Below are 6,000 nucleotides of genomic sequence, written 5' to 3' on the forward strand. Positions count from 1 at the left end.
TGAACTTGGAGTACAGCATTTTGGTGCATCCTTGATGTGGTTTGGCTCTGTAGTTTTTTTTTTTTTTTTTTATCTGATTTTATCTGGTTTGTGTACTACTTTTATCTGGTTTGTGTACCAGACTAATCTGGCCTCAGTAAATGAATCGAGAAGTGCTCTTTTCTCTTCTATTGTTTTAAAGAGTTTATGATGACCTGGAAACACTTGAATGGTAAAGAATGTCTTTTTTAGACAGAGGGGCCATCTGGGTCTTGTTGTCTCTTTATGGACACGCTTTATTGTTACTTGACAGTTCGCCATATCTCTAGAATGAGTGTTAGTCATTTTCAACATCCCATTCCCTGTCTGGTCCCCACCTCTCTCCTCCTGAAACCCTTATCCTAGCAAATGCTTCTCCTGCTTCCCTGCCTTCGTATGTGGCCCACTGAGTTTAACTAGTTGTCTGCAGGAGTGTGGGTAGGGCCTATTTACTGGAGCAAAGGTAACTTCTCAGTGGCCATACCACTGAAGAAAGTGACACCCTCTACCCCAACAGCCGATAGCTCCCACCTGTCCTTCAGGAAGAGGTAGAGCGTCTCATGGGCCCCTCCACAGCCCCGAGGGAGTGTTATTGGGCCCAGCCTCCTGATGTCTTGTTCAGATAACCACAGTTTCAAGCTGTTCCTGAGTGCAATGGTCATCTTTTTGTTGTACATCTCCCCGTCCTCTGGCTCTTGCATTCTTCCTGCCTCGTCTTCTATGATGTTCTCTGATCCTTAGTGGGGATGATACAGTGATTCCCTTTAGGGCCGAGCACGCCACCATCACATATGGGTTTCTGCACTAACCACTGTCCACTGCTGTGAAAAGATTCTCTGATGAAGGTGTAGGGGACCAGCCCCCACACTTATTTACCCCAGGAACTCTTGAGGCTTGAGCGATAAGAGACTTAGAGAGTTAAGAAGCAGAGAGAAACAGAGAGAAAACACAGGATGGACTTGGGAGGGCCTGGATCCTTATCCACCGGCCCAGAACTTTATTCCAAAGTCTATTTATAACAATGCCAAGGGGTGGAGCAAAAGACACCCCCCCACCCCCTGCTAGTTAGACCCTTACAAATACCTGGTACCCAGGCCCATGGTCCAATCAACCTCTTATACGGTCCTGCTGGGTACAGCCATTAGGAAACTTAGTGGACTCCAACATAAAGGCTGGCTGCAACATTAATCTATGGGTATAACCTCGAGGATTTAGAAGACAGTTGGACAATGTGACCCTGTAGCTAAACAATAGTACTGGCTAGGTTCCCCAGTAGGGCCATGACCTCCCAAGCCACAGACTCTGGACCAGATTTACAGAATCATTCTCTCCTCTGCAGAGGACCTCAAATCTAGTCAGAGAGCAGCAGGTTGCCCTCAGTTTTAAAAGATTTAGTTGTTTGTTTATTTATTTATTTGTTTATTTATTTATTATGTACATAGTGTTCCTCCTGCATGTATGCTTACAGGCCAGAAGAGGGCACCAGATTGCATTACAGACGGTTCTGAGCTGCCATGTGGTTGCTGGGAATTGAACTCAGGACTTCCGGAAGAGCAGCCACTGCTCTTAACCTCTGGGCCATCTCTCCAGCCCCGTAGGTTACCCTCATCACAGCCATGCCAGTAGTGGACTAATTAGCACATCTTGCCTGGCCGTTCGTAACTATAGCTCGCAGGATTCACAGCTGGATAAGACTGTTGATCATGCCCTCCCCCTCCTCCCCGAAACAGTCTGCCCGGCACCTTCTGGCACTATGAAAAGCTATCCAGTAGGGAGGGGCTCCCAGCTCAGGTCCAGCTTGATTTCTCCATGTCCTGTGACCAACGCCAGTGGCGTTTTCAGCAATAGGGTCTTACTCTCCAATGGACAACCGAGCGCAATGGCAGTAGCCTGTATCCTTTCAGGGGTCTCTGGGACCTGCCTGGCCCACATCTCAGAGGGAGCTGTCCTCCACCTGGCACTGGTTCTTCTCTTTAGGAGCCCGTGGCTTCTGGGAGGAGCATTATCTATTCACGGGGGGTAAAATGGATCATTTTTGTTTAAAAGTAGTAATTAAATCTCTTCATGTGTTTCAGGTCTAGATTGTTCCTTCTTGTGACAATTTTGATAGTCTGATAGTTTGTATCTTTTAGGGACCCGTTCATTTCACTTCATATGCTGGGTATAGTCGCTATAGCATTTAAGTCCTTTTTATTGCTGTCAGTTGATGGTGACATGCTCTCTTTCATTTGGTTCCCATACAGGGTTCTATCAAACTGTCTCTTGATGTCATACCATCTGCCTTCAGTGAGGCAGCTTGTAGGAACACTTTCATGAAGTTCATCATCAGATTCTGCTGCCCCTTACAACTGACTACTGCATCCCAAGTTTCCTCTCTGTATATCCGGAGACTTCCTATGATATCATAGTGTCATAGTACACTGCATCTCCAGGACAGCTAGGACCTGGTGTATATAACAAGCTGTCCTCTTGCTTTAGTTCCCCGGGAGGCTAGTTCAAATTTAGTGCATCAGTTTCACAAAAGAAATGGCTTAATGCATCAGATAGGCATTCTTTCATAGTTCTGGTGACTGGAGGTCAAAATCAAGGTGTCAGCAGGGCATGCTACTCAGGTTTTAGGAAAATATTTATGGAGATTTCTCCTGAGGACATGAATTATAAAGCTGTGTGTTTGCACCACTGTTTTGTAGCAGAAAAAAAAAAGATGGCTGTCTTCCTATGGGAATTCTCAGAAAGTCATTAGACATCACTTTATATTTCTTAGAACTATTAGGAAGAAATGGTTTAGAGATTTGTCCCAGATTTCCAGCTCATTTTCAGAATCCATTAGTCCACTATCCCGGCAAGCCTGGCTCTATTATCTCACACTCTCCTCTCCCGCGGTTCAAAGGTGCCCTGGAAAGGCTTTTCTGGCCGATTCACTCGGCACCACACTTGCAGTTTCTGTAGAAATGCATTTAGGTGGCCGGATCGTCAGGATCAAACTCGTCTGCTGCAACACATCCTGAGAAGTGTTTCTGTCTAAAAGTAGGGTTCTGTTTTTGCCTTTTAGTTGTAAACTAAAGGAAAGGGGTAAATGTTTTGGTTTATTTTCCATTGTCATAACAAAATTTCAGAGGCTGGATACAGCACAAAGAAAATAGGTTAGTTTAGCTTATTTTTTTTTCTGAAGGTCCAAGCATATGGTACTGGTATCTGTTTCTCTCGTGAGGGGATTCACAATAGTGGCAGCCTATGTAGAGGGGTGAATGGCAGGCTTTCTTACAGACCCAATCCCTGGAGAACTGATTTAGTCCCAGAAGACCTTCATTAATCCCTTCTAAAGGAAATGCCCATGACCTAATCAACTTTCCAATTGACTCCAGCTCTCAACATGCCCATAATGGAGATCAAACTTTTGGGAAAAAAAAATAGGGTATTTGGGGGAACTTTTAGAAGAAACACATGTACTAATCGCTCTTCTCTTGTGGTCAAATACTTGACAGTAATAACGTAAGAGAGGAAAGAAGCAGGGGTGTAGAACTGGTAGAGTGCTTGCCCAGCATGTACCATATCCTGGGTTCAATGCCATTATAAAGAGCATTTTATAAAGCTGAGCCATGCTGGCACACATCTATAATCCCAGCATCCAGGAGGTAGAGATAGGAGGATCAAAAGTTCAGGGTCATTCTCAGATACAGAGCAAGTTCAATGTAACACAAATCTCAAAAGACCTTATTAATGAAAACAAAACCAGAGCCAGATATTGAGGTGAATGCTGAAAGATCAGAGAAGCAGAACAAGCCACAGCTAACCTCACCTCGCCAATTCCTCAGCTGATCTTGTTTCCTCAAACTGGAAGCCTCTGAGTCCTCACCTGAATGGATCTCAGCTGAACTGCTACTAAAAGCCTAAAAGCTTAACCAGCTCTAGTTCCTGGTCCTCATGCCTTGTATACCTTTCTGCTTCCTGCCATCACTTCCTGGAATTAAAGGCATGTGTCTTTTCCAAGCAAGACATGAGATCTCAAGTCCTGGGACTAAAGGTGTGTGCCACCATGCCTGGCTTCTATGTCTATCTAGTAGCTGTTCTGTTCTCTGACCCCAGATAAGTTTATTAGGGTGCACAATATATTGGGGGACACAATATCCACCACAGTTCAACATCAACCTGAGCTACCTGAGACACTGACGTAAGGTAGGGACTTACTTGGGCTGTGTGAGAGGGTTTAGTCCATCACAGTAGGGAACAGTCATGGCCACCAGAGTGTGAGGTGGCTGGTTTTATCAGATGGGCAGTCAGGACACAGTGTGTGCAAGAAGCAAGCCTGAGAGAGCCCTCAAAGCTCACTTCCCGGTGACCCATTTCCTTCAGCTGGGCCCAGTCTCCTAAGACTTTCATAGCGTTTCAAAACAGCACCACTGACTGGGGACCATGAGTCCAAACACACGAGCCCAAGGGAGACATTCACATCCAGCCAGAAGTGTTCTCAAGTGATAGCGTGAGAGGAGGGGCATGAAAGCAAATGGGAAGAAGAGAAAGAGCAGCAGCATCAGGGCCTTGTCTGGGATGCACAGAGGGGAACAGAACAGGGGACAGGACACAGGGAGAGAGTCCCCACTGCTTGTTCTAGTGTCCAGTGTGACTGGCTGGAGCAGACATGGGCTGCAGGCTTCGCTCTCTGAGATTTCAGGAGTCCATCTCTCCAGCTGTGGTCAGGGTTGACATGATCTGATCCTGCTGGCCAGACATTTCCCACAGGTTCCAGAGGGTTTTATACATCCCTTTTGTAACAGGAAAAAAGATACACTTGCTCAGAAGTGCTGGTTTAGAGATTTTTCTGAGAAAATTATAAAGACCAAGACCAGAATTAACTCATCTTCCTTCTTTTTTTTTTTTTAAACCTACTCTGCACCGGGAGAAAATTAAGTAAGTAAACCCATGGATGTGAGACTTGGATTAGACAAGTAGACATCTGATATTCAGGTCCACACTGTGTTGCTCTGTCTCCAGAGAAACTATCAGAACCTATTACATTGGCTTTGTCTGGCTCTGCTTGGAGTCATCCAGCCTGCCTGCCTGCCTGGGGTTTAGTCATTCCAGTATCTTCTTCTCTGACCTCCCAGATGTACCTGTTATTTGAGTCCCAACGCTTATGAAGACTTTTTAGATCACTCTGAAATGGCAGGTGCCCCAAATGGTATATTTTATATATTCTCCTCCACAGAGCCAGGTACGATGGTAGGCAATAATAGATTTCAGTAAATACTTGGAAGGGATCGAAAAATCCAACACAAATAGCATGATTAGGAGTAGATCTCAGCAATGGAGCATGTGCTTAGCATGTTCGATATCTTGGGTTGATCCCTAGCACAGCCACCCACACCAACACATGTGATGTACCACTTATGTATGGCAAGAATAACCAGCTTTATGGACACAGAAAGCAGAATGGCCAGGCAGTGATGGCGCACGCCTTTAATCCCAGCACTTGGGAGGCAGAGGCAGGTGGATCTATGTGAGTTCGAGGCCAGCCTGGTCTACAGAGCAAGATCCAGGACAGGCACCAAAACTACACAGAGAAACCCTGTCTCGAAAAACCAAAAAAAAAAAAAAGAAAAAAAAAAGCAGAATGGTAGTTGCTGGTAGCCAGAGAAGAAAGAGGGGGCCAGTGATTAATGTGGACAGTGTTTCAGATTGAGAAAGCCTCCCACGTTTTCGTAACGATGTGATAGACTGAATGATACCGAACCATGCTTTTAAAGTCCCACTTTGAATGGCGTATTGGGCAGACTCTAGTTCCGGAGCTCAGCGCCCCACTTGCCAGCTCCATTTTTTTAAACTGAAAAGCTTTATAGCAAGCTTTTAGTTTAGGTTGTTGTCTTTAAAGTTCGTCTGCATGAGAAGAGTTGGGACAGTCAAAACCCACCACAGCAAAGTTCTCATGTCTCAGAGTCTCGGGGCGGGGGTGGGTGGGGGAACTCAGGAATGACATACTCATGG

The sequence above is a fragment of the Peromyscus californicus genome, unplaced genomic scaffold (assembly GCF_007827085.1).
Source record: "Peromyscus californicus insignis strain IS unplaced genomic scaffold, ASM782708v3 Scaffold_18__1_contigs__length_77618521, whole genome shotgun sequence".
NCBI lineage: Eukaryota > Metazoa > Chordata > Mammalia > Rodentia > Cricetidae > Peromyscus > Peromyscus californicus.